The 26,891-nt window shown below is 47.4% G+C and overlaps 1 protein-coding gene across 2 annotated transcripts in view; it reads left to right on the top strand.

Annotated features, from left to right (window-relative positions):
• LOC144101314 (uncharacterized) overlaps window positions 1-26,891 on the top strand; it is a 177,039-nt gene that overhangs the window by 73,204 nt on the left and 76,944 nt on the right. Inside the window, exons 1-5 of one of the 2 annotated variants that reach the window (XM_077634419.1) lie at window positions 21,166-21,320; window positions 21,592-21,733; window positions 22,355-22,457; window positions 22,824-22,860; window positions 23,250-23,350. The exons of the other annotated variant lie outside the window; for it this stretch is intronic. The gene's annotated coding sequence lies outside the window, so the exon portion shown is untranslated. Of the gene's footprint in view, window positions 1-21,165; window positions 21,321-21,591; window positions 21,734-22,354; window positions 22,458-22,823; window positions 22,861-23,249; window positions 23,351-26,891 lie in introns of those variants that run through there. 2 annotated transcript variants of the gene reach the window in all.

Below are 26,891 nucleotides of genomic sequence, written 5' to 3' on the forward strand. Positions count from 1 at the left end.
AATATTCCGAATATCTTTTTGGTGTCCTCTTGAGCCTCGTTGTGCGCTTCAGATAAAAGGCCCGATTGAGGTAAGGCTATATATGCGTTAGAAGTTCAAACGGGGCTGTCATCCGTTCAGGTCAAATGTTTCCCTTTGCCACGGGATGGCGCCACACTACGTCCACACATCCATGCTTGGCCCTCCCCATCGCCTAGATGAGATGTTGGCCTTGGTCCGCAGTCGTTTAAGGGATGCCGCAGCATGCTTGCTGCATGCTAAATACTACAGTCCACCGCCATATTGTGCAAGTTGGAAGAAAGAGTTTTCGGAAGCATTTTATAGTCTACATTAGTGAAATGGGACTGCACCCTTTCCTCAACAGGCTTTTGTCCGCGCTTTTCGGATTGAGTATGTGTTATGTCCTGCATAAAATGTGGAAGGTAAAAAGCCTACATCATCAGCAGCTCTGAAAACTTCAAACAAGACAGGCTCCAGGAAAAGCCATAAAATTTTCAATTTTTGACTTAGTCCTATGAGATAGAGAAGTCCCTATGTGTAACAACAAGTATTTAAACCATAATGAATCTGAGTCTGCCTTTCGCCACGCACTGCCCGGCCAGGTGGTGGTTCTTGATATTTTTTTGCGGTAAATTGGTGAAACTGTGCATGAACATAAGCTCCTGGATTCTTGGGCCCGTGGTGATATGTGTCTATTTAAGGATTCTAAGAGCCTGGCAAATAAAAAGTGAATCGCATTTCTTAAGCGCTATGACCTTTGCCAGTAAGGACGTTATCTTTAATGACCTCGAGAAGCCACCTCGGTGGCTGAGTGGCTATGGTGCTCGGCTGCTGGCCCGAAAGGCGCGGGTTTGATCCCGGCCGCGGGGGTCGAATTTCGATGGAGGCGAAACACTAGAAGCCCGTGTATTGTGCAATGTCAGTGCACGTTAAAAAAACCCAGGTGGTCTAAATTCCCGGAGCCCTTCACTACGGCGTCTCTCATAGCCTGAGTCGGTTTGGGACCTTAAACCCCCCTAAACCATAAATGACCTTGATGCGCCCCTTCCCTTGCAAAAAAAAGGCGCATTGGAGCGTCATCTGACATGCTTCGGGTGGAATGAAACAGCGGGAGATTTTAACCATCTGAGCAGGGTCGCATCAAACAAGAAACGCTTAAGTCAGGACAAAAAGTTCATGCTATCGCGTTCCGTCTCATCAATTACATTGATCGTCGCTTAATTCTTTTGAGCTCGAATTTGTCATAGTGGCCTCCGTGAGGAACGCAGCATTAATATCCCCCCCCCCACAACCTAACAGCACACTGTCTAGAAAGGAAGTCTTATACCATCAGTTACACATAGGCACCTTCCCCTGCCCTGAAAATCACGTTCCCATTACGCCAGTGACAGCCCTCCAGCTCGAAGATTTTGCACAGACCCCAGATGACACTAGTGTGTGAATGTGCGGGCACTGCCCATCCGCAACTGCTGCCCCACATGGGACCACTGACTTTCAGTCCCCTTGCCCGGCCACCAGATTCTGCTGGTTCACCAAGAGCGATAAATTGCATCCAGAGCTGCGCGTTTCTACTAAGAGGCCCAGCCTCTCCGCTATCGCGCGAATTGCCCGAAATGCATTGACTATGCATGGCTTGCCAACTAGATACCGCTATCGACCCTATACCAAACCCAGACCCGGGGCAATGGGAGGCCATGCTGCTCACCGGAGACACTGATCACCAGCGCGGACTGCCACGCGGGGCCCACGCTGCCGCGCAAGCCAGTGGACTGCAGGATTAGGCGGCCCACCCAGAAGCCCTTGAATCTCCTTTTTGCGGCGATAGCTATTTTCCTTCTTCCTTCCCCCACTCCTAGACCGAAGTCCCCCCCCAATCTGACCAATAAATTTATTTTCAATCACCCCCCCCCCCCAGCCATGACAGCTTGAAGTGTCGCCCCCCCCCCCCCTCACCGAACACTCCACCTTGCGTTTCTATGTCCCCTTTCCTTTTTCCTAGTTCGGTCTAGTGTGTAAACTCGGGAACCGAAGTAGGCTTAATAAAATATTCGATTAGTCAGTCATAATGGCGATGAGAGTGAAGAATTAAGGCGCCCAAAAAGTTTATTTTACTCTGTTCCTGGTACTTCACATATGTTTAGCCGGCCGCGGTGGCTCAGTGGTTAGGGCGCTCGACTACAGATCCGGAGTCCCCGGGTTTGAACCCGACCGCGGCGGCTGCGTTTTTATGGAGGCAAAACGCTAAGGCGCCCGTCTGCTGTGCGATATCAGTGCACGTTAAAGATCCCCAGGTTGTCGAAATTATTCCGCAGCCCTCCACTACGGCACTTTTGTCTTCCTTTCTTCTTTCACTCCCTCCTCCACCCTTCCTTTACGGCGCGGTTCAGGTGTCCAACGATATTCGGGACAGATACTGCGTCATTTCCTTTTCCCCCAAAACCAATTAACATTAATATTATCACATATATTGGATTTATTTGGATTAAAAATGATTGTAGTTTCAGTTTTCGATGTGTCAAGTTTACTGAGATAAAGAAGAAGCAGAAGCTGGAAATTTTACATAAGTGCAACTGATCAATTACCTTGTTAGCAGTATACAAAATTTTGTCGCATGTCGCTTCCAAGTCACTGCGGGATTATCGGCAATGGACGGGCGGATCACGCTGCCCGCTCAGCCCATACTGAGGAGGGCCACGTCCCAATTCCTTTTTCTAGAACTGACGCGGCACGGAAGCTCCGCCTACTTGCTCGGCAGTGCACCGCGTCGCAATGGAATGAGCCACATTTAAGAAATACGCGACTATACTCACCTGATCCAACTTTGAGTCTTCGAGCGCCATCACAGCTTCGCCGTAGAGACGCCACGCTTTTATATCGACTTTGGTTGGGTGTTGCCTTTACTAAAGCCTATGCCTTCCGCATAGAGATGACCGACACCCCAACCTGTGACCGCTGCGGCCATGAAGAATCAATTGGCCATATAGTGTGCTCCTGCCCGCAGTACAGTCCACAGAGGGCATGCCTTAGCCACGAACTTGACCAACTGGACGACCAACCGCTATCCGAAAAAAGAATTCTACAACATCGAAAGGACCTACCGTCGCAGAAGAAGGTCGTGCAAGCGCTTTTGCCCTTCTTGCAATCTACCGGCCTGTGTGAAAGACTTTAACTGGAACGCCTTGTGTGTGTGTGTGTCTCCATGTGTGCACGTTCCTTTTTTTGCGTTTTCCTTTCTGTCATCTTTCTAACCCCTATCCCCCTCCCCAGTGTAGGGTAGCAAACCGGAGACTCACATCTGGTTAACCTCCCTATCTTTCTTTTTCATTCTCTCTCTCTCTTGTCGCACGTCCAAAAATGCTCGATTCTATTCCGGGTAATTCATATTTCTTTAATTCATTTGGCTGTTCTAATTTTTATATTGATTTAGTCTTCTCAGGCCAATTTTTCCCCGCGCAAATACCTTATGGGGATTATCTACTGAACCTTGGCCAATCCCCCCGAGTGGGTATGTGCCATGCTTACTAAGGAGGAGGAGGAGGAGGAGAAGAAGAAGAAGAAGAAGAAGTTTTGTCTGATCTATGTAAATTTCCTTGTTTATGCCCCTACACCTTGGCCAATCCCCCCATGTGGGTGGAATGCTGAGTGCACGCGTGCATATAGACGACGGAAAGCAGCTTGGAAGGAACTTCTCAGCAATGCCCCAAAAATTGGTTGGATTATAAGTATGTTGCAGCAATATTTAAGCGCACCGTCGCCCATGCAAAGGAGGAGTATAATACAAATCATTATGATTTCCTTTCACATTCAGAAAATAAACGAGCTTTGTTTCCACCGGCTGGCAACAATGAATTCCTCGTTCAGTCCCCTGCTGCAATTGCAAAGGACTTAGAGGATATTGCTTGTGGCTTAGAGCTTAACTTTACATCTGTCTTACCTTCTCCTACTATATTCACATGCACCTCAAGTGATTTCACTGAGGACTCTATGCCTGAGCTGTCGCAAATTGTTCTGCGCTTATCCCCAGCGGCTCCTGGCCCCGATAAGGTCACTTCATCTATGATCAAAATTTTGTTCAATGAATCTCCTGCAGACCTGTTGGCTCTAGTTAACCATTCTATTAAAGGCCCTTGGATACTGCATGAGTGGCGTCTTGCTGAAATAGTTCTACTGCTTAAAAAGCAAGGGGAGGGCTTAACTTTAGACAATATACGCCCTATTTCGTTAACATCGAACCTAGTGAAATTGGTGGAAAGGGTCCTTCTCAGCCGTGTCATGTCATTCATTTCAGAAAATGCTGTATTGAATCCATGTCAAATTGGTTTCAGGCCGGGTTGTTCAATTTGGGTGTGCTCATACTGACCTAGAGAGCCGTATTAAATTAGCTCGCAATAGAAAGCAGTTTGCTGCGCTTGTCACCTTGGATGCCAGTAAAGCATACGACAGCGTTGAGCACTCGGCTCTATTACTAAGATTACAGGAACTGAACTTCCCAAGCTATTTTGTAGCCTGGATTTCTGCTTTTTTGGAAAATAGAGAATTTTACTGCTGCCAAAATGGTGTTTCCTCAAGGAGATTTCCACAGACAAGAGGTACACCGCAAGAATCAGTTCTCTCACCTGTTCTTTTTAACATTTTTCAAAGCTCAATTCCATGCATCAAAATGTGCAAACTTATGTGTACGCCTACGATATTGCAATTTTTGCATCAGCAGGTCACATTCACACCCTTTATCGAACCCTGCAAAATTACCTCAATGTTCTTGACAATTGGTTAGGAAGAATTCATCTGTCCCTCAATGTGAAGAAATGCGCATTGTTAGTATTTCCGGCTTCTGTTCCTGTAAATATCTGCCTGGTCTATAGAAATAGCATATTACCTCAAGTTCTGACGGTGAAGTATCTCGGAGTAATATACGACGCTACTCTATCCTGGCGGCCACGCATTGAGCAAGTTTCTGCAAAAGGAGTTCGGGCCATTGGCATCCTGTGTAGGCTTTGTAGTGCTAGCTCAGGCATGAGAAGGCATACACTTCTGATGATTTATAAAATGTACGTTTGCCCAATTTTGGAGTTCGGGTGTGTTTTATTCTCAGGAGCCCCTGCCTATAAACTTCGCCGTCTTGTGCTGTTGGAGCGTGAGGCGTTGCGCCTTTGTCTTGGGCTTCCAAAATATGTCGCCAAAGCTGTTCTGCACCTTGCGGCGCGAATGCCATCGTTATCAGCTAGGTTTCGCCTTTTAACAGTTCAAATATTTTTAAAATTGTGCGACTCACCTCTTCACGCTTCCAGTATAATATTTCTTAGTCAACCTTCCTCCTTTTTTAGTGCTGCCTGGTCTCTTTTTCATACCCCGCAGATATGTCACGTGCAGTCCCTCCTTGATCACATAAATATTCATTTCACAGATGTCCGCCAATTGTATAACAACTCATCATCGGTTCAGATTGAATTCGATGACATTTTTTCATCGAATGCAAAGCTGCAGCCCTTCCCGCTTCTTCAGGGTCTGTTGCAGGACCACCTAAGGTCCTTTCCCTCTCATGTTCTTATTGCTACCGATGCCTCGCAGGATCGCGAGAAGGCAGGTGTGGGAATGTTTTCGCCTTCACTAGATTGTTCTTTTTCTCTCCGTCTTCCTGACTTCCCTCCTATTTTTCTGGCTGAATTATTAGCAGTAATCGTAGCCTTACGAAAATTAGAAACTACCGTTTACCAGGCTGTGGTTATGACAGACTCTGTCCATTTGCTCTTCCTTATCCTCATCCATTGAGTCTCGGGAATTACGCCTCTTTTAAGTTCCTGATACCGCTACATCTAAATTCGGTAAGGTTGATTTGGGTACCAGGTCACATGGGCTTTCACTTAAATGAGGTTGCATATTCCTCAGCAAGAGCCTCTCTCTGCGGCCCAATTGTTGCTGTCCTGCCAACGTGTGCTTATACAGCTGCGGTGAGGTTTCGCAGCTACACAATATTCAAGGAATTTGCTGCCTCGGCTCTTACATCATCCCCCGAATATCAGCATCTTCTGCATCCTTGGAGTAGCAAAGACTGGCTCTCATGCAGACTAGAGGTCTCTTTCACGCGCTTGCGTTGCCGGGTTCCCCTTCTAAATTTCTACCTTTACAGATCTGGCCTGGCGGCTTCCGCACTGTGCCCTTTTTGTGCCGAACCTGAGACAATAGATCACTTCCTGCTGTTCTGCCGCCACTTCTCTCATTTGAGGAAGCGTCTTTTGCAAATTCCATTTCATCAACTGGGCTTGCCTGTGTCCTCCGCGGTTGTTCTTTCCATTGGCGCTTCTTTGCTTGGACGAAGCGACAGGAGTGTGCGCTCTGCTGTGCAAAATTTTCTTCAAGAAGCGCAGCGCCTCCCATTCTAATTTCTTCTTCCCGCTCTCAATCAGTACGACATTGAAACATTACAGGCATTGTATACTATTATGCACATTAAACCATTGTCCCGTCTTCGATCTCCAAGTTAACAGGACCCCTGTCCTTCCGTCTTCCAATCTATCAGGCTACATCCTATTACCACTCCTTTTCCCATCAAAACTTTCCTGTATCCAGCAATTAACCGCCTGTGTCTTGGCCACTCCCCCGTAGTGGGTATGTGCCAGCAACGTCTTAGGCCTCCATTCCTTCCTTCCCGCATGCGTCATCTAGGTTTGTCGGTGTCGATATGCATAGATATCGGTGTCGAGGTGCATAGATATAAATTGAAACTCGGAATTAACCACCGCAACCCCATCATTGATACCTCACACAGCATGTTTTTGCACGAACGGACGTTCCAGCTATATGCTAAGTGCTGATAATCAGTGGTATTTTGGGACCTGAGTGCTTGGCCGGCAAGTGCGAATGTGCGGTAGTGTTAGATGACCGCACTAAGAAAGCAGGGCAGCTAAATTTAATTCAAGTGCACGTAAACGGGCGGCTCATACTTCGCAAACAACATATACTAATCTTGGGGTGCTACTGGCAACAAGACTGGCAACAAGATCAGACATTTACCTGTTGAAGCGTTGTTTTGAGCAAAATAATGGTAAAAAGCTTTTCATCCAATTAATATTATTTGAATGAAAAGAACGCTTCAACAGGTAAACCAAACTGCACATATGCGCAGGAGAATCGGTCACAGGAACGGTCAGGGAATCGGAACTGTGCAGGATGCGACCCACCGCGGTGGCTCAGTGGTTAGGGCGCTCGGCTCCGGAATACCCGGGTTCGAACCCAATAGACTGTGGTGGCCGCGTTACGATTGAGGCGAAACTCTTAGGAGCCCGTGTGCTGTACGATGTCAGTATACGATAAAGGTCCACAGGAGGTCGAAATTATTCCGGAGCCCTCCACTACGGCACCTCTTCCTTCCTTTCGTCTTTCACTCTCTCCTTTGTACCTTCTCTTATGGCGCGACTCAGGTGTCCACCGAGATGTGTGACAGATACTGCGCCATTCGCTTTCCTAAAGAAAGCAATAATTGTCCAAAGTTTGACTTTCAGTTGGGGGCGCAACAGCAGGCATTTTTTATAGCTCGTTTGCGCGCAAAAACGCACCATGAAATTGAAAGTATACGTCTTCCAGACGTAAAAAAGTGCGATTGCAATGAAATGAAATAAATGCAATTAAATAAAAATTGTTTTTTGAGGAAAGGAAATGACGCGGTAATTGTCTCCCGTATCTCGCTGGACACCCGAACCGCGCCGTACACGGGAGGGGTAAAGGAGGGACTAAGAGAAGAAAGAAAGAGGTGCAGTAATGGAGGGCTCCGGAATAATTCCGACAACCTGGGAACTTATCTTTCTTTTTTGACTCCCTCCTTTATCCCTTCCCTTACGGCGCGGTTCAGGTGTTCAACGATATATGAAACAGATACTGCGCCACTTCCTTTCCCAAAACTAATTATTATTATTATTATTATTATTATATCATGTTCTTTCATCACTTGTATCCTAGCGTTCTAAAAGAGGGTAGTGCAATCAAAGTTACGCGTAATCGAAAATCGTGTGGCACAAAATAAATGATGGGTCGAAGAAAAATCAAGCACCACACCTAATTTTCGCGTACAGACATTGGATGGTTAAATTCGCGTTAAGCGTTCCGAATTTCTCGCAGCATCATCGTTTTGCATAATAATGCCATTTTGCGCCATTGTAAAGCGGTTTTGTTAGACGCCACGGGCGCCGCCGAGCTGCAGACGTTGTACGAACACCGCAGGAACGGTAAGCACCTCTAACGGGGCCGCACTGGAAGGCGACGTGTAGGTACACCTCCACCTCAAGACGACGTCATGGTAGCTGTACTAAGGCCTTGTATCGAGCAGGTGTTGCCATGATCCTAGCGTAGTAGGTGCTTAGAGAGAAGGCGGAGAGGGATCCATATCTCTTCTGGATGACGTTGGCTGAGGACGCTGGCCGCAGATGCACTGCACAGCAAGACATTGCCTCCTATAAGTAAGATCACAGATCTCATTGTCCAAACATGATACATTCGTCCGGCATTGAGGCATGCTGATGTAGACACCAATATTGAGCACTGAATGCCACTGACGCTGTCATCGTCATTCTTGTTAGAGGTGGTAACCATTCCTTGAACTTGGCCGTGCTGTTTGCGTCTCCTGAAAAAACACGCTTTGTGATGGTGTGACCAGTGCCTGAGATGTGTGTGGGTGTCAATGCTTCGAGTTGTACGACAGATGTGGTGTGGCCATCGATTTGGAGCAATTGTACTGGGAGGAGGAGAATTAGTTAAGACGACAACGAAAAAGGAGCGTTCTTTGACCGGCTGTTGTTATGTGTGTTGCTACATTTTCGTTTGATGCTCATCTCCAAGGTGGAGATTAGAACGATGTACTGCAAGAAAAACAAAATTCAGCTTGATTTCCGTTCATTTGTTGGTGTGGTGCCTGTTCACACTGTAACAAATTTTCGAAGGGAGTGTTTTAGTTAAGAAAGACAATAAATAGAATAAAGCTATTGGCTGCAGCATAGTTGACATCCAGAACTTACTGTATAGGCAGTTCAAAGGAAGGCTGGGTTACGTGTCTGATGAAAGTTCAGCGTTAGGAGGAGACTTCTACTTCGAGTTAAAAAAATTACTGGTTATCAGGAAATGAAAGACGCGGTAACTGTCTGGCGTCTCAGTAGGGACCTGAACAACGCCATGTGGGAAGGGAAGATCAAAGGCCACCGCGGTGGTTCGGTGGCTATGGCGCTCGCCTGCTCCTCCGAAAGACGTGTGTTCGATCCCGGCCACGGTGACCGAACTTCGATGCAGGCGAAATTATAGAGGCCCATGTATTGTGTGATGTCAATGCAAGTTAAAGAATGATAGAAGTCAATGAGAGAAAGAGGTGCCGTAGCCTAATAATTTCGACCACCTGGAGATCGTTAACGTGCATTTACATCGCACAGCACAGCGGCGCCTTATGCGTTTCACCTCCATCGAAACGCGGCCACCGCGTTCGCTGCGTTGGGTACGTGGCACGCAACACGGAGCCCTGCATTGGCTCGTGCCCTCTTGATGGCGACAGCAGGCGATCACGTGATGGCCAGACTAGCGATCACGTGCACAGAAGTTATAAAAGGGAAGCGAGCAGGATGAGTGTGCTGACGTGTGCAAGGAAGAGTGCTCTGCTGCGGATCTGTGGCCGCGCCTCGCAGTACTTGGGAACCATTCTTCGCGAAGCGTTCGAAGAGTCTCCGAAGCCTTTGCCCCTGGGTACAGCAGATTGGACTCAAGAGCGGATGTTGCTTTTCGGCGTCGACCCGAGGTCTCTTCGGCGGTAACTCATGCATTCTTTTTAAGATGTTCGAGATAGCGGGCGCCGTCTACCACGAGGAAACGCCAGAGCCGATAAGTGTTCGAAGAGGTCTACGCCAGGTTTGCCATTGTATGGGCGATGGACTACTGCAACTTTCTGGAGTAATCGCAGCGGGAAGAGAGAAAAAAAGCAGTTTTGCCAACGTGTGCGTAGAACGTCATTCGGCTGCCATCTTTACATTGCTGTGGGGACACTGGGTGGGGGTGGCAGTACGAAGTCTTCACGATCGCTTGGACGTAGCATCTTTCCGCTATTGTGACTGGACTCCTCTTGTGATTTCAGTGTCACCGAATTCATCCAGTCTTCTGTCCTCAGCCAGCGCCAGCGATGTTTGTGGATCGCCGCTGGCCGACGCCACGTCATCCTCTGGCGTCAAGGGGAGCTTTGTCGTCCCTCGTCTCCGCAAGCCTCCGGAAGGAACAAAAGGACCCTGGACTTCCTTCGCCGTAGGATCCGAGATTCCTGGTGGATTTTTCTCATGTTCCATGGTGAGTGGGATGCCTTGAATTGTCGACAGACTGCAGACGTTTTCGAACTTGCATTTAGAAACGCCTGCGTGACGAACGCTTTCGTACTGTTTCTTTGTGTTGGTATTTTCAGGAAGGTTAAGAATGCCATCTGTTCTGCGCAGTATTCTTGCACCGACGCCGCATTGTTTTGTAGTTCGTTGTATCTTGCGTGCCTTCTTGATTTATGCTCTTTTTGGAGCCTTCCTCGACTGTTAGCTACCGGAGCCAAAAGCAGCGAGCGCCTCCACGTCTGAGCATCGCCGGGAACACAGGGTTACGGAACGCTGTGAATGGGAAATGCTGAGTTGAGTTTGTTCATTCTGCCTCTAGTTTGGTCGCTGACTGCTATTTATTCAAGTTAGTGTTGCACCGAATGCGTAGACCAGTAACAATACAGAAGGCGATGAAGCGTTGACCCGCCTTAGTGGCTCAGTGGTTAGAGCAGTCAGCGACTGGGTTGAAGGTCCCGTCTTCTATATCGGCTCTGGCGACCACGTTTTGAAGGCCAAATGCAAAATGCGTCCGTCTCTGGCCTAATCCCCTTGGACTACAGCGTCCGGCGTACCCCATGTGGTTTGCTCTATGGCGTCTTACGTCCCAGAGAGACTCGGGCAATGAAGGACGCCGTAATGGAGGGCGCAGGATAATTTCGACCACCTGGGGTTCTTTAACGTGCACTGACATGGCACAGTACACGGGTCTCTAGTATATCCCATCCATTGAAATGCGACCGGGATCGAACCCGCGTATTTCGGGTCAGCAGCCGAGCACCATAACCACTGACTCACGTGTGTCGGTTCGGGACGTTAAAAAAGTGCCGACTGCAGACTGCTCATTGCTTGTTATTTTGTTCAGCACTACATTAACCGACCGAGCGAGTCTTAACCTCTGATAACGCAGCGCCGTAAACAGACATGAATAAAGAAGCGCTCCCAGCGCCTATACTTATGCCCCATTTTAATGCGAAAGCTGGAAAATTGCATTTTTTTTTCATGCCTTAGCGCTGAGAACAATGTGGCAGACGCGCGGCACTGCAGCAATAGGCCGCAGCAACCATTAATTTAACGACAACCTGCCAGGGCAGTATCTAGGTGGTGTTGGCCAGGGTGGCAGGGTAGGCGCGCTGCCTATGCTGTGTATGGCACGCAATCAACGTTGACGCCAAGCCGCGTCTACTTTCCCGATACACCACAACTTTGGCTGTCTAGCCAGGTTGAGCAGTAATTATTGGTTTTTGTGGAAAGGAAATGGCGCAGTATCTGTCTTATATATCGTTGGACACCTGAACCGTGCCGTAAGGGAAGGGATAAAGGAGGGATTGAAAGAAGAAAGGAAGAAAGAGGTGCCGTAGTGGAGGGTTCCGGAATAATTTCGGCCTCCTGGGGATCTTTAACATGCACTTGCATCGCACAGCACACGGACGCCTTAGCGTATTGCCTCCCTAAAAACGCACCCGCCGCGGTCGGGTTCGAACCCGGGAACTCCGGATTAGTAGCTGAGCGCGCTAACCACTGAACCACAACGGCGGGTCAGTAACTAAACCGCAAAAAATATTTTTCGCATAGAGTGGTTGAGGTGCCCACCGCCAAAGTTATGTTCCTTTCCCGCCGTCAAATCGAGTGGAGGGTCTAGACCAATACAAGCAAAGTGGTCAGAACTGCAAATAAGGCGTGGCTGGTAAGTAGACGAATTGGCTTCGAGCAACCTTGCTGTGGACTGTGCCGGGAAGGACTGAAAGGGGCAATCGAAAACGCAGAACGCTCTGAATCAGGCATGCGTCTCTGGTCGTGCCAGCGGTTTCAAGTCCCGCCCGGCACACAACCCTCAAGCAACTTCATTGCAGGCCAGGCCGCGGAAGCCGCGTTTCAATCTTCGCGTTTTTTAGGGCGACAGCATTACTAGCCCCATTACGACAAAAGCCGGCGGCGTGTCTTATGTGTGGGGTAGCGTATTTGTGTGTACTCGCACACGGTACAGAAAAATCCCAGCGATGGCAAGAAAGAGGGTGACGACATCAAGCGGCCGTAGGACAAACACAGCCGCGTGCCGCAATTTTAGACGATCATATCAGTCTTATATAACCTCCACCGGCTGACCTCAATGCTGTGCTGGTATTGCCGACTACATTCTTTCCAAAAAATGTGAGGAATCGTTCGTCTTGCAGTGTTCCAGTGGTGTCCTGCTTTTTCTCTTGGCTTATAGCTTACATGTTCTAGTCAAGTTGAAGGCTAGCCTGCGAGAATGATTCGAACCTGTCCTAAAAGGCTCGGTTGAGGTGCCTACCGGGATGCGAGAGTTAATGCGCCGTTTCCTTTCCTCAACACTAATTTTGATATCAAAATTGTGACTCGGCCGTTTATATTGCAGCGTTGCGGATGGTGTAATACTGTTTCTCGTGCCATATTGCATACGCCTCTCAGGTTTGAGGCTAGTCCGCGACAGGTGTTCGAACCACTCTGACCTTTGTGGATTGAGTGTTTGGAGGCGCGTCTCCTGTTCATTGCTCAGTGCGCAACCTGTATCGAGGTCAAACGCTCACGACTCCCTAATGCCTTACCTCTTCAGCCGTGTTCGAGGTATCCACTGAGAGGCGAGAGAGTTAGTGCACAATTTCCTTTCTTGAAAACCACTTTTAACAGCAAATTGTGAGGCAACAGTTTGTCGTACACCGCTGCGGGTGGTGTCATACGGTTTCTCGTTATATGTATACCATTCGCTTCTTATGTTGGGTGATTGTTCGCCACAGGAAGAAGGCCGAATAGGCACATGAGCTTAGAGACGCGCAACCGGACAGTGGCCTGTGAAACGTGAAACGGGCCCGCAGCTTCAGACCTCGAGGCCGTAACTGCCAGCCAGCTTTAGCTGATTACGGGGCTAGGCCGGGAAGCTTAAGTCCACTATTTTCTCTATTTGGTATATCTTCTTCTATAACTATAAATCGGCCGTGTCTACTGGCAGAGGCGAGTGGTAGGGGGGTCGTTGTGTCAATTAATCGAAACACGAAAGGAAAAAGACGCAAAATAGATTTTAAAAGAAGCTAGAATTGGTGTAGTATTATGTCTCTCTGTTTTTACTACTATCGTTTCGTTGTTATGTTCACATTTAAAGAGACGAAATTAGGCGTTTGCATTTTGGTGTTCATCTAGTACTTGTGGCACGCAGGAGGACCTGATGCCAGAGCGGGCCTGGGACATGTCCCCTACACATTCCTGTGTATGTTATAGTGCTAGGTCAAAAGGTGAACAATCCCTGCCTAGATGTATTTGTAGCTGTGAGCATAAAGGGTTTGGTGAAAATTGTTTTGTGGAAAGAAAATGACGCAGTAACTCTCTCGCATCTCAATGAACACGTCAAGAGCGCAGTGAGAGAAGGGATAAAGGAGGTACTGAAAGAATAAAGGAAGAAAGAGGTGCTAATTATTTCCACCACCTGGGGACACCGACATAGCTCAGTGCTCAGGCGCCTATTGCGTTTCACCTCCGTTGAAACGCGGCCGCCGCGGTCGGGTTCGAACCCGGCTCAGTAGCCGAACCCCTTCTAATCACAGGAGCGGCCAGGTCGGGAATGAAGCAGTGCAAGACTGAATAGGGAAATTAGCGCCGCAGTGGTGTATGAATTTCGACTACCTGGCTTCATTTAACGTGCACTGACATCGTAATGCACGTGAGGTTCTGTAGAGCGCTAGCTATTCCTGGCACGCTCGCCTGTATTCACGACGCCCGCGATCACGTGACCACGAGTGCAGCTGCGCGCATAAGGGCAGGGAGAACAGCAGGGGAGGAGGAAATTCGCGCATGATATCCTGAGCAACACGGTGAGACGTCACTACACCTCGCAGCGAAATGCAGGTGTCGACGGCAAAACAATCGTATACGGCTCCTGAGGTGAGAGAATGGCCAGCTGCGCGCCGGGCCGACGTGGCAGGTGAGCCGAGCCTGGTGTAGAGACCCTGTGGGCCGTCGTGGGGAGTTCAGTCGCGGCGAGAACGCTGTTATTGAATAGAGAGAACGAGGTCGTACAGACAACTTTTCTAGGGACGCGACAGTCAAGCGATACGCAACAGTGTAGAAACGCGCTGCGTTTGGTTCCCGGCAAAGAGAATTCATTGCCAGGTCGTCCGTCACCGCATTCTTCTCTTGCAGTGTTACCGTAGTGTACGCGCATTGCTCGTCAAGCGGCACGCTCTGCTGTCGACTAAACAGTCTTTGTTGACAAGCTACGCAGTGGGACTGCAGCCAACCCTTTTGATTGACTCTGCTCTTGACGTTGTCATTTCTTCGTTCATGAATTTAATACCGTGGGTTGCAAACGCCGAAGAATCCGGCTACTTTCCTGAAAACACGCAAAAACTTAACGAGCACGTATCAGCCGGCTGACCATTATCTCGCGGAAGCGCGAAACCATTTACGCCAATTTAGCTGCATATGCTATCTTTGTGCTTCACCTTTGTCATGAGTGCCTAACTTAGATCTATTGCCCAGAAGATGCAATAGCAATAGCTTTTGCATTATTCGCAGCAGACGGAGCCTCGGGACCATCGCTCGCTGGCCCCGGGTCCTTTCACGCAGAAGACGACGACGTGGACAGTGGCGCGGGCAGGGACGCAATCACCGTCTGTCAAGTCGTCCTGTTTTTATCGGCTTGCCGTCAAGTAACAATGCCTTGGAATTGAGGCAGCAAAGCACGTAAGTAGTTTGAAGTGCCATGCGTAATTCCATTTGTTTATTATGATTCTATGCTACCTGGCTGCAAGCACGGTGTTCAAAAATCTGTAACAGGAAAATAATCTGGCATTGAACCCCGGAAAAGTTTTTCTTGACAGCATGAAAAAAATTGCGTATGGGCACTAGTTGTTTAAGCATATGTGAGATACTCCGCTATAGCTGCCCTTACAAAAATTTTTTACAGTCCAAAGACTATTCATAGATTTGTATCGAGCATAGAGACTTTCTACAGACACCCAACAGAATGTCCATGGGCAATACAAATCCCATACACCGTCTATAGACAATCTATAAATACATGGCCATACTTTTAGTAGAAGTTTGTCTATAGACCCGATATAAGGGTGTAGACATCTCTCAAGAGGTCCAATCGAAAATTTCTTGATTAGATGTAGGAGTCCTTTTAAGTCTTTCTAACACTGACGCATCGCTTTGCCTCAATGCAGCAGCGACATCCTGTGGGACGACACCACGTGTCCAGACAACGGAGAGTTGGTGCCTACTGCCTCTGAAGTGCAGTCGTCTTGTGGGTGCGACCGGAGGACGTCAAGAACGGATTCCTCACCAGAAGAAAGCTCGGTGTAAGATGCACTGCAGACGGCCTTGCACTTTTACATTCGCGCTCAGTATGACTGACACGAAGCGGTGGTGTTTCCTGAGATCTCCAGATAAAGTAGTCAGGGTAATATAGCGGAAAACTGCGGCAAGATTTGCACTAAGAAAGCGGCACTCTTTTTTAAGTGCGTAAAACATACGTACCATACTAAGTTCTTGCTACTGATATTGAAAAAAAATCAGAAGAAAAACTTGCTCTCCAATCGAACACTACAATTCCTATTCCATGATACGTGCTGAGAGGTCTGAGAGGGCGAAGTTTGGGAGCACTTTGGAGGCGCGTTCAAAGAGGACACTTGGTTATGCGTGGTCCCGTAGCGTCCCACGCCGTATCCAATGGTTCCACTGGTCTTCCTCTGACCACTTCGCTTCTTCTGTGCTGTTGCAGGTCCACCGTCATGGCGAGGTGGGCTCGACTCCACCTTGCCATCGCATTTTCAGCATTCGGTGTGATGGCTTCTCCGGCTCAAGGGTCAGCGTGTCTGCCCCATCTGTGAGTTTGCAGCAACTCGTCATTCGCGGCAGCTATTTTTTTAGATGTCCACAAGCCATACCCTCGCCATCGTACCAGCTACGGTGTATGGAAGCCCGTGGTAGAAAGCAGCCCAAAAATAGCCCCCATTCATTTTGAGGCGGATTTGGAGGAAGGGGAGGGGTCATTTTCATACATTGCCAGTGGCATAGAATCCTCAATTATCATGGTCTTCGGTACGCTACCACCCCGTAATCAACAAAAAAGAAATTTTTTTTCAAACGTTCACAGAGTACAACCCGGGGCTCTTACATTGCCAGGCCAGAATACGAACCACAGGCCACAAGCCCAGGTTGCTTTTTAAGCACAAAAAGGTGAATCTAGAATGTGCAGTGCCTTAAGACTGTAGCTTCTTCCTGTTGACATATTCCTCACATGTCAGCCGGGGGATACTCAGCAGCGCTTGACAGAGCGCCAACGTTCGCTACCTTTGGATTATTACAAAAGAGCCTAGCTAGACTAAGTTGATGATCAGTGTTCTGCAAAAGGAAAGTAGAAGGCGAATGGCATAGAATACAGTGATTCCAATGCGGAGTTTCTCTGGTCAGAAAGACCTGCCTGCACCTTTCCTTCAAGAAGACAGCTCCTCAGAAGTTGAATCTAGCCAATTAGGTTATTCCGGAAGCTTGAACGATGCTCTTGTATCTACGCGACCAGAGATCTTGAGTAGTATCTGAGGCATCGTATGGCAAGGGCGTTCGTGTTGTCAGTGAATTGTTTATGCGCAACTCTGCTTCGAAGGGAAACCGGACTTAACATTCGTTCACTTCTTCGATCCACGAACTGATTTACAGCGAATGGATTAAGAAATGGGCAGACTGTGTCTTATCTGCAACAGATAAAACATGCGATTGACTGAACAGTACAAGGTGCATTATGGAACCCCTATACGGGTAGATTATGGATTCTGCTCGATTAAGAGTAGTCTTCGTAGTATTAAGATGGGTTAGGGAATTATGGTGCTTGAAAGACAGATTACAGTGGATTTGTGGGTGGATTAAAAGAATGTCAGAGGTTTAACCATCACAGCACGTTAGTAGTTGTTTGTACCCTCCGGAATTTTTTTCGGTCTCTCCTGCCCCCTCTTCTATATAACTAAACGTTGCTTCTGTTTTCGTCCCATCTCGGTTGAGCGAAGCTCGCCAATACTTAGTCACTGCCTAAGGAAACGTGAAGGGTCTCTATCTGTAAACATCTCTCAGGAAGCCAAGTGCATTTTCTTGATTTGATTCTTCTTTGCTATATTTACGAAGTTATAACACCGACGTACTGCTTTTCTTCTCTTTAGGAGCAGCGACGTCCTGCGTCCAATAAAGAGCCACAATCAACACAACGGAGGCAGATGCCCACTGCCTCTGAAGTGCAATCGTCACGTGGGTGCCATCGGAAGGCGAGAGACCTGTTTTCTCGCCGAAAGCAAGTGCGATGTGAGTAGCATTCCTAACTGGCTTATGCATTTACAGTCTCGCTCAATATGACCTGCAACGCAGCAGTGGCGCTTTTTGTGGTCTGCGGATAAAAGTCTGCCTGTTATAGCAAGAAGTTGTGACACCATATGTACTGTAGAAAGTGGCAGGTTTTTATCGTAATAGATAAGTAATATCTGATCTCAAAACTCCCATTGGCTCGTGAAACAAGCCTGTCATCGTTCACTACTTGAGTTCTTTAGATCAGCCCTCCTTTTTTAATTTATTTAGGCATATTACTCATTTCACATTTCATAACCTTTATGCCGTGAGGATATAAATATCTCTTGAAAAAAAAACCCCTCTATGATCTGCGAAGGGTTTCTTCACGGTGCATGGTCACGTTGTCGACCCAGTCGATAAGATCGCATTGAAGGTCTCCACACTTTATCCTACTACATTAAGTACGACAAATGGCACAACCACCTGTGCTACATGGTGTGTCGCGGAGCGCTGGCGGTGTGTTGCAATGATCAATTGCAGCAGTGAGAAAACAGCCTCGTAAGAGCACTTCCCTCGTTACTACTATATCTGGAATGTGGATGCATCGTACAATGGGTGAACTACAATTGCAATTTTTACAAAATATATATTGAAAGGCACTGGGCGATTGCTTTACACGGACGTTTTTTGTGCTTGAATTAGCACTCTACTTAGTTGTCAAGACTATGAATAATACGTGGTAGCCGCCGACTTCAAATGAGAATCCGCCAGGTCCCATTGCTACTGGAATCGCCGCCGTGTTTTTCCGCGTCTCCGAGCTAGGCTCCACGCTCGGCATACATCGATTTCGGAGCTTTGCGTGATGCCAGTCATTCTTTTCGTTTCACCAGCCGGGAGGAGCACTAGGATCTCGAAGATTTTCGCTCATTGATTCCTCCTAGCGGTCACCTCTCTACTTTCTTAGCGATGCCCTCGACCATCTTCTCATCGTTTGCGAGGCGGCATTCAGCTTTTATTAGCGATAAAGGCAATCCTTCGTAGATATTGTCTCATCGGACATCATGCCATGTTCACGGCTGCGATAAATTGCAAATTTTTGTAGCGTGAGCTACACTTGCCGGGGTTGAGCACTTCTGCGTGGCTCCTGGACAGCCGTGCTTCGCATACGCGACGAGCAGTGACGTCACCCGGTGCACAGCTGGCGCACCGGACTGACGTCATAGCCGCTGCAGATGCACTGGCGCCGGCGCGTGCCCAGCTGTGCGCCTCCGTGTCGCAGGAGTCAAGCCTGACGCTGCGCCGGAGCCACTTGACAGCGCCTCTTTTTGTGCACATGCTCATAGGTATCACTAGGGGTGTACATATAGCGGGGCCTTTTCCAGTGTGGCATTGCCATGGAGAAGGAGAGCGAAATTGCTGCTCAACGGCAATTGACGTTCAGCGCCTCAGCGTAGCTCACGCTACATATATCCTGACATAGCCGAGCTAAACCACTGCTAATTTTTAGCATTGTTTATCTACTCAGGCATTATAGCATGATAGGCATGATAACAGAAGCGAAAAAACTAGAGAGAACCAGTTTCGGTTGGACACGCAAGAACTTTAACAGCTATTAGCCCGAATTCGGTGCCACACCCTGCGAGTGCCTCTAAGCCTAGTGGACTATAAGGTTTTGTTGAGTAGCCAGTCGGTCATTCGGAACTTCTAGTTAACCAATCGAATACTGCTATTCCCAATCCATGATGCGTACTGAGAGATTCGAGCATCGTGTTCCGTCTCCTCTTTTTAAAGAGGAGAGCAGTTCAAGTGTACACCAGGATACGGTCGCATAGGGTGCAACTCCAGGTCGAATAGCTTCATTGCTGTACCTTTCTTTCTCGTCTATACTGTTGCAGGATGCTGCTGATGCAGGAGCTCGCCTTCTTCCGTCGCCTCCACTTCCCGCAGTCGGTGTGATTGGCTTCTGCTGATGCGCAGTCTACGCCTTCAACCCTACCCGTGAGCTTTCAGCTTTTGATTCGGGTCAGTTTTTAGATGAATTTGATAGGAACGGACGAATCCGTAACCTCGGGATTCTAACGAGCACATTGTATAGTGCCCAATTATATACTCAGTGTATCTATGTGCCAAGTTAATGACAAAACACAAAGGTCCTTCAATGATTATATATTTGTAGGCTTCGCACGAAGTTTCGGTCTAAACGATAATTGGTCTATTTTCTTTACGAGTTTCTTCCATGCTGCCCCAATGTGCGCATTGCTGTATAGGCACTCTCAAGGAGTTGAAACACAAGAACTCTGCTTATAGTCTTCAGGAAACTGTGTTGATCTTAAGGCACAATACAACAATAAAATACAATTATCTTGGTAAAGTATTGCAGCCTAATTAGCAGAGAGTTGGTATAGTGTCGTTGTGTACGCATTTCTGGACATAATGCGTGGTCTTTTCAGGCAGCATCAATGCTTTCGATGTGGCGACGTCCTCCAGAGGGACGGCATCTCGTCGGCTACGACGTCTTGAGCCGCTCAGACTCCTATGTGCATGCTGCTGGCTGAATATCGTAAGTTTTTTTTTTTCTTGAGGAAAGGGAAGGGTACGGGGGTACGAAAATGGCCAAAAATAGTTGGCGTCTCCGGTGAACTTCTGCTCATCGGCAAATAACACAACCCTGTGAAAATCGAACAAAGGCGTAGAGACCATTGGTGTCTCAAGACTGGAGAAGCAGTGCAAACAAGTTCAACAACAGGCGAACAGTTGCAAACAAGTTGACGGAGTAGTTACAAGAAACTCTGAGGAGACCCATCCAGGTGAATGCGACAGATACGTCCCATTTTCTTTTGCCCCATTTGGTGTCAATGGGACAAATATTTGCCACTTTTTTCGACTTGACTGTTTGTGCTGAAATCGTGAAATTTGTTGAGAGCAGTTTCTGTCCGCCTCATCTGCTCGTGCTACATAAAATGTTTCATCAATTTTGCAAAAGATATTGATGCCTCACAAAGGGATAAGAAGGACTGTGTTCTAGATGCAAAAATCTCTGCAGTGGTCTAGAAGACAGTTTTTGATAACGATTCTAACAATAGTTCTTACAGTGAAGCTGTATGCCTCTACAGTCCAAGGAACTTTTCCTGTCGTTATCGTAAGCAAAGAATGTCTGGCTAATAGTTGAATGATAACGGGCATACAGTGTAGAGCTCAGAACTTGTTTTCAATAAGAAAAACCACAAAGCAAGCATCAAAACCACATGATGGATGATAAGGCACGTGTGAAGAATGGGAACACGGTCTGACGCGTTCTGGTAAACATTAGATTTGCAGAGCTGCTTCTTAAGTGGTAGACGTCATTCGAAGCCTTCCTGTGAAGTGCAAAACCCGCATAATGTATGACAACGGCACCTACAAACACTGCGAAGGACGTTCCTTCTCCGCGCATGTGTTTCACAGTAAAGATTACGGTCGCGTAAGCTACTCCGAGTGGAAAAGTACCCAACAGCGTAGAAATCGCGCAGTGACGTCACCACGCTTTCATATATAACAAGGAGACTGGTCCAGCAACTCGTTCAGTTCATTCCAGGCCACCGTGGGTAGAGCACGGAAAGTAAAGATGCCAGAAGAACAGCGTGAATGTAATGCTCGGCGAAAAGAAGAAAACAGTCTTGGTCAACAGCGTCGCAGGCAAAACCCCGCAGCTCTCGCACAACACGCCCGAGTGTAAGCGTCAGGCTAGGCAAGACCCAGGATATGCCGCCGGAGAAGCCGAGTTCATTCAGTTCATAAGCACATTTTACTCGTCTCTGATTTCACTCTTTTTATAGCCACGTATGTGAATTTTCAATTGATGTCGGATTGGGCTGTCGTTTCACAGCTTCGCTGTCCAACCACCTTCACAGAGTGGATTTGAGCTACAAGTTTTTTTATGCATTATTTTTTTGGTACGTGCATCAAGGTTTCGTTAACAATGACGCGTCGTCTTTTTCCGAAGCAAGCAGCGGCATCTCGTGAACTGAGACGACCCGGAGTCAAGACAAAACGCAGTCGGAAGCCAGTGCGTCTGAAGTGCAGTAGTCATGTGGGTGCCACCGGAGGGCTTCAACATCGTCAACATCGAAGGAACAAGACGCAAGGTGGAGAGCATTGCGGATGGCCTTGCGATTTTGCAGTCGCTCTCAATACGACCTGCAAACGCATCAGTGGCGCTTTCAGCTATGGCTGTATCTGCCCGAGACGCGAGGAGCGTAAATTTTCGCGGATTATTTCTTAAAACTTCTGAAGATAGCAATTTGTTTTTCCAGAATAATGCGGAACTATATTTCCCCTGTTTCGCACATACGGCTCTGCGCCGTTAAATGCAATGTAAAAAGAAATTTGGCATTTCCGACGCACACAGGAGAGGATCGCCATGTTCACACAAATGTGGGCTTTTGTGTGCTGCTAGAAATTTTACCAGAACTAAGAAGGACAAACTTCGACTGGCTCCCGCCTTTTTGAGAGCATTCAAAAGATGGAATCTTGAAGTTCTTACGTGCTGTAAGTGCAGTAGAACTATGTGACCTAAGGGCCTTTACCATAAACGCGTTTAACCTGAAGGTCTCCACCACAAAGGCATTTGGCTTCAGCCACACAAACTTTATGCAGATGCAGCAAACGGAGTGCCAAGAAAACGCATATGACATTAATAAGTGTTTGCTTGGACGTTCAGGTTTAAGGCGATGCTAATACAGCGAAATTCTTATTTTCTCCGGCAGCATCGGCTGCATGGATGCGGCAACCATACTTGAACCTCCGGCAGTCGACTTACTCCTCCTGAACTACGGATCCTTGCGTGCCCCTGTTGCAAGCAACGGCGGAGTAAGTGTACCACGACCAGCATTCTTCCCTGCAGTTATTAGAATGAAAGTGAAAACAAGGTAATAGTTGTGAGTTTAAGTGGTGACACGCCGTGACTGAAACCCGGCGGCGATACAGTGACCGCAAAAATATAGTCAATAAAGGAACGAGACAGGTAGCGTGCTTTTATTACCGAAAAAAAAGTAAAACGAATGCAAAGAGCATATAGAATGAACTTATGCTTGAGAAACTTGCATAAACGTGAGACGCTAACAGGACTGCATCGCTAAAGCTGCAGATAATGTTCGCAAGGATTCCAACAGTAGCCCAGTGTCAGAAACAGTGTCTGCAAGAAGTTTTAACAATACCCGACCGTGTCCATTGCAGATAATGCGACTGCCTGCCGTCAGCCTCATCCTAACAGGTACGTGGTTGTCTCTGGCGCACCTGGTGAGTTCGCTCATGAGATACCATAGGGAATATTCGGCGCCCATTTTCAGAGCGTTAGCTCTTCTCGGTTTCTTGGAGTCTGCTACCACCTTCCTTCAGCGTGAAGTCCGAGGAATTCAAGATGGCGGCCTCCATAGCAAGTCGATATAGGAACCGAATGGGTGGTTCATTGGTGGTGTCATTAGTATATCGAATTTGGGGCTGATTGGTGATGTCGCTAATATATCCGCGATGGGCGTCAATTGATGACGTCATCGATAAACCCAAGATGGCGGCCGCTTAGGAAATCAATAGCAACCCAATTGGTGATTGATTGGTGACGTCGCTTATAAAACAGCTAACGCTCGTCACTTCGTCTTCCAGACTGTGGCAGAAGACGCCACCTGCAGTCATAAGTGCCTAGACCACTGCCACCACGTGGGTGTGATCGGTGTTGGCGAGCAGCCTCGGCGACCGGGCCGCAGGTGAGAATTACTGCCGATGGTCTTGTGCACGTGCTTGGAGGCCGAGAATCTCTGCCTTGTCTCGTCTTTCCCGATCAGCTGGCCACAGTTTACTATAACGCTGGTGCATATACGGTGGGAACTCTCTGTGCCACTCATTTGTTACAGGAGGTGATCGTAACATAATTTCCTTCTGTATAAATTTGTCCAGCTCATATTTTAATTTTACTCTTGTAAACTGATTCTGATTGAAACAACAAACGTACGCTTATATTTTCGAAGGTACCTTTTTGTTGTAAAAGTAAAGGCAATGGAAGATAGCGTTGCCTTGGAGGGTGGGAGAGGTTATCCACCTTTTCTAACTGCACAAATACATACGCTCGCCACCCAGGATGGAGCTGTTGCTGCGGCGGCCGCATTACGCATGTGTCGAGCATTTGCCAAGTACGCGCGTGTAGTTAGTGATGTGACAGCCAGCTTAAGAATCCTAACAAAAATTTCATTAAAAAATCCTTGTATAAAATTGTAGACTCTCTCTAGACAAACCATAGAGAACCGTCTATATTCAATGCAAATTTTTAAGACAGTCTATAAGCCCTCTATAGCTCCCAATATGTTCCACGTAAAAGATTTTACATCTGCGGCCTTCAAACTAAATGTTCAGAGCCCGCGCAGTCACTTTGTTAGAAGATTAGACAACGCCACAGGCGAAGGCCGATGCCCTTTGTGTGACCCGCTACCTGTGAGACTTCCCCTTTGAAGCCGTTATGATCTGCAGCATATAAACAGCCATTATTAGGCCATTTATCCCGATCATTCTTTCTGCGCAGGCCAAAGTACCATACTTCTGATTTAAAATTTCTCCTCCTCCTCCTCACGCCTCCTAACTATATTGGTTAAGCCAGCTGCGTGTCCAGCCCAAAGAAATACCACGTGATACTAGAATCATTCTGTTCCATTCAGTTCTTGTGAGTTGCGATTATGTAGCGGTGTACGATACGTGTTGCGCATACCATTGGCAGGCAGCATGGGCGCTTTGGGTGTGGTGATTCGGCGCCGTGGAGGCGGAAGTAATGGCTCTGCAATGCGTAAGAGACGATAAGACGGCAAGAAGGGTTGGGGGAAGAAGGGGGTCAATATTCCGGCTGAAGTTTAGACAAAAGAGGTAAGCCTCCGCCCGCACACGTCAACATGTTTTCAGGTAGTAAAATCAATGAAGAAAGATTCCTAAATGATGGAAGGAAAAGAAGGTGTGATGAAAGTTCTCTGACAATAAATAACAAGATGTTCATACCGCGACCCGACCGAAGAAGTTGATAGGTGCGCCCAAATATCTAAGCGCCTCAGCTTGCGGTATACATAGACTTAAGCTCTTAACGAACAAAACTCTTAAGACTTTAGCAGCCAAGGTGCCTTGGCGTACCTGGCCATGGCAACATGCGAGCAGCAACTGGCAACAACCACTAGGCATTAAGCCAAGCCACAGTAAAGAAAGCCATAGCTGTTTTTTCTTTGGGTGGGGCATACAACGAGTAAACAATTTTAACGAAGCCCATAGGCAATTATCTTTTGACCAAAAAAAAGACAGAGCAGGGATTTTACTGCTGTGTACGGAAGTGGTCACTCGTGAATTCGGGTCCTGTTGACCACTTGGATTGCGCTTAAGTGCTCTTAATTTGGTCCACATCGATGTTGAAATGAGTGTACATGGATGCAGGGGCTATTGTGTCCAGCGCCTTTCACACTTTCGGCCCCAAACACAACGTTGTTTACGGTAGGATAGTCTGCGATAATGGCGCCCTTAGATGTTTAGCCAACCGAATTGCAACATTTCTGGGCACCTTTTTTCGGTGCCAAACACTCCTGAAAAAAAAAACACATTAGATCGCATATTGAATGCTCGGTTGGTGCTAGGCCTGGTATTTGCCCTAGAACGTAGTTTTTCTGTTTAGTAAACAAATCAAGCGTAGAAATTTCGCATGAGAGCAACTGGCAGCTGGAAGTGAGCGCAGAGATTCCACTTCCATTTTGGAGCAATGGTGCACATCTTTTCCTAATCACCGAACAATTGCAATTTTAATGAGATGACATTCGGCTTCGTTGAAATTGGCTTGTATTTACTGCAAGTGAGAGGGGTATTCATCTATGTTAGTTCCTGAAGGGATAGGACTTCAAGAGAAATTGACTGAAATAGCTGGGCGAAAAGTTAGAAGTTTAACTTACGCATGGACAGCGGTGCTAGAGGTGAGCAGGAATGAGATGACATGGTAGGACAGAGGATCAAACACGTGGTGGTTACAGGCTGGTGTTATTTACTCCTATGCAATGAACCTTTCACCTGAAACAGCACTAGGCATTTACTGTAGTGCTCTTGGGATGTTCCGGATTTAGTCGCCAGTATGCGCTATCTTCGCAGGTTTGCTACGGCGAGTTTAATGTGGTGACTTTGCATGAGGCTACGCTGTGCGTCCCGGTGATTCCAGAGTGCGAAACTATGGTGTGCAAAGTGGTATCGCAGTCACCTCTCAGCATCCTAAGGTGCTGTGTACACAGTTGTGTGAATTTAAAACTCTCAACTGGATCTGAGAGTGTGCTCTACCCGGAAGCGGTTAAACACCCATAACCACAAACTAGTAACATTTACAAACATGTGCTCCTTCTAAACAGGTTACGATTCCGGGATCTCTCCGGTGTTAGTTCACAAATTATAATACTTTTGTTATATATCAGTTCCAAGCTATTTTCAAATTTTGTCAAGAAATTTTATGCATCTCGATCAGAAATAGTAAATAAGCGATCAGAAACAGGCTTTTCTAGAGAACGTGATACAATATCTACGGTGAAAAATACTTTTTTTTTGCCCCGAAGTGATTAATATCTCTTGTCTTACTACGTTTAGTCACAAAACATAACCATTTCCGTTGTTTGTGCGTGATGGTTGGAGCAAACTCCACCGTCTGCTCTCTGTTGTGAATGTTGCAGACTGTATGGATCAAGTAGACTGGCACACTGAGTTATGTTGAGAGCATGGTAGGCAAAGAGTATCCGGTCTTGCTACGTCCTGCATGAAATATTCTGAGCACAGGTGTAGCTACCTGAAAACTTTCATGAAACACATTTATTCTCTCAGTAGCTGAAGGCCAGCAAAAGAGTCAGCGGAGTACATTAAACCACTGCGTGTAATTAATCCAGAGCCCTCTCGTACACCTTTCTTCTTACCTCCGCTTCTTATCATTCCCCCTTACCCCAACCTCCAAGGCGCAGCAGATGCGTCCACCGAGATTGAAGCAGTGAAGGTTTTGCTCACCCCTTAACAAAATTGTTTGTTACCACTTTGAATCACCTTCTAACCCGAAGGCAGGTAGCGCCTAGTAACCGGATACATACTTTTATCCGATATATCCTTCTGTCTACGTCCTTGCCCCTTGCTTTGTTTCATCAAACGTGATCAACCATGTAGGACACATGGCTTGAGTTTGCGTGTCTTTATTGCATTAGTTGATTGGGGCATTTTGCTGTGTGTTTGATGCTACGCAGGTGATCCAGGCTTACGTGAACAAGC

This window comes from Amblyomma americanum, chromosome 8, assembly GCF_052857255.1.
Source record: "Amblyomma americanum isolate KBUSLIRL-KWMA chromosome 8, ASM5285725v1, whole genome shotgun sequence".
NCBI lineage: Eukaryota > Metazoa > Arthropoda > Arachnida > Ixodida > Ixodidae > Amblyomma > Amblyomma americanum.